This window comes from Emiliania huxleyi (assembly GCF_000372725.1).
Source record: "Emiliania huxleyi CCMP1516 unplaced genomic scaffold EMIHUscaffold_739, whole genome shotgun sequence".
NCBI classification, from domain to species: Eukaryota; Haptophyta; order Isochrysidales; family Noelaerhabdaceae; genus Emiliania; species Emiliania huxleyi.
Window position 1 is genome coordinate 6,630 of NW_005196462.1, and position 2,097 is coordinate 8,726.

Genomic DNA, 2,097 nt, shown 5'->3' on the forward strand with positions numbered 1-2,097 from the left:
GTTGCACACAAAAACACAACCCCGGACCCAAGGCTGCAAGCAAGCACAGTCCACAGACAGTCGAGAAGGGAGAGACAGCATACAGCAACGACCCAGTCAGAAGTCAGCGCTGGGTACCAGGAAGGCGAATGGCGATGACGCGGCCTCTAGTGTGAGCTCTAGCTAGTGAGCTCATACGCACGCGCCACGCCGGCAAATCGCGACTATATACAGCTAGTTAGTTAGGAGCCGACCGACCCTCGCGTCCGGTGCTCATCGGCCGGGCGGGCCACCCGCCCACGCACCGCCTACGCGCAGCGCGTGCGCCGCAAACTCGCCCGCCGAGAGCGCCGGCCAGTCGCCATCGGCCGTCGCGAGAGGCCTGCCCGGCTGTCGCCGCGGGGCCCCCACGAACACCACGCGTCGGAGGCGGTGCCGCGCGAACTCGCGCGCAAAGTGCACGCCCACTGTGTGCTCTAAGTGGCTGAAAAAACAATCAATTGTTTTTTGAGCCCCTACGCCCTCGGGACGCGCACCGCGCTACTGCGCCCGGGCCAGGGGTGTAAGGGAACACACTAGGGCACACCAGGGCCGGTCTAGCCAGCCCTATCCCGCCCACAGCCTTCGAAAACGCACAAAAATCGCACCGCCGGAGCCGCGGCGAATCGCCGCTGGAGGCCGCGTGTCGCGCCACCGACGGCCGCACGTCGAACCCCCGGCTCCGCGCCGCTGCTCCACCGCGCCGGCCATCCAGCGCGCACCCCCCAAGCTGCTGGTGCCCTCTTAAAAGGCCACAAAGCCTCGAAAGGAGCCGTCGACCGTCACCTAACAGAGGGGTGTCGGCCCCGGGCTCGCCGCTCTTGCGAGCGGTCGGCGGCGTCTAGGGCGGAGCCAGCGGTGGTAGCGGTGGTGCCGGCGTGTGCCGTGACGGAGGGGGTGGCGGCGGGGCGCGGACGGCGGGGTGCGGCGGCCGAGGCTCGAGCGGGGGGGGCGGCAGCGGTGGCACCATCGTCGGCGGAAGTTCGACCTGGCGGGTGAGAGGTGGAGGCGCCGAGGGCGGAACCGCTGCGGAAGCGGCGAGGTTGGAGGCGCAGAGGCCGAGGCGGCACGGGCGGCGGCGCCGACGGCACTGCTGCGCCGGTGCAGCGCCGGGGAGGGCGGCTGAGGTGGCGCGGACGGCGGTGGCGAGAAGGCGGGCGGAAGCTTAGACGGGTGGTGGTGGAGGAGGAGGCGGCAAAATCACGGGCGAAGCGCCGAGGGGGGCGGCGGAGGCGGTGCACCAGCGGTGGGGAGGGTAGCTACGGCGGCGGGGTAGCGGCCAGCATCGCCAGGGGGGGCGGGAGGTGCCGCGGGTGCCGCACGGGCGGCGGCGGCCGTGCCGGTGATGGCGCCTGGGAAACCGCGTGTGTTCGATTTTAAAAAATCGATTTGGTCCCCAGGGGCCGCCCCTGGCCGCCCGCGCACACAAAAAAATACTCCGCCGCCCCGAACGCCCCCGGAAAACAGCATACCAGCCCCACAAGCGTCACGAGTTTACACAAGTACTCAAAATAAATTCCCGAAGTGCCGGGCCGCGCCGGCAGCAGGCCGCCGTACGCGTGCGGAAAACGAGCCGCCGCCGCCGATCGCTCTCGAAGAGCGTGGCGCAGCTGCCCATTCCCGGTGACCATAGCACGAGGTGAGTCGCCAGGGCCTCGCCTGAAGGGGGGCGGGGCAGGGGCGAGGAGATGAGGACGAAACCAAGCGTCTGGGGCCATGCCGGAAGGTGGTGTGCGAGGCGTGGACGCACCTAAAATACGAGCAAGTAGCGGCGAAGGCGAGGGGGAGGCGACGGCGAGGCGGATGGAGGCGGCGGCGGCGGCGAGGCGGAGGATGGCGGCGGCGAGGGCGAGGTCGACGGCGGCGGCGGAGACGGCGAGGACGACGGCGGCAGCGGTGAGGGCGAGGCCGACGGCGGCGGCGGCGGGGGTGAGACGGAGGGCGCGGCAGCAACGGCGAGACGGACGGCGGCGGTGGCGAGGGGGAGGCGGACGGCGGAGGCGGTGACGGCGACGCGGACAGCGGCGGCGGCGGTGGCGACGCGGAGGGAGGCGGCGGCGACGCGGAGGGAGGCGGCGG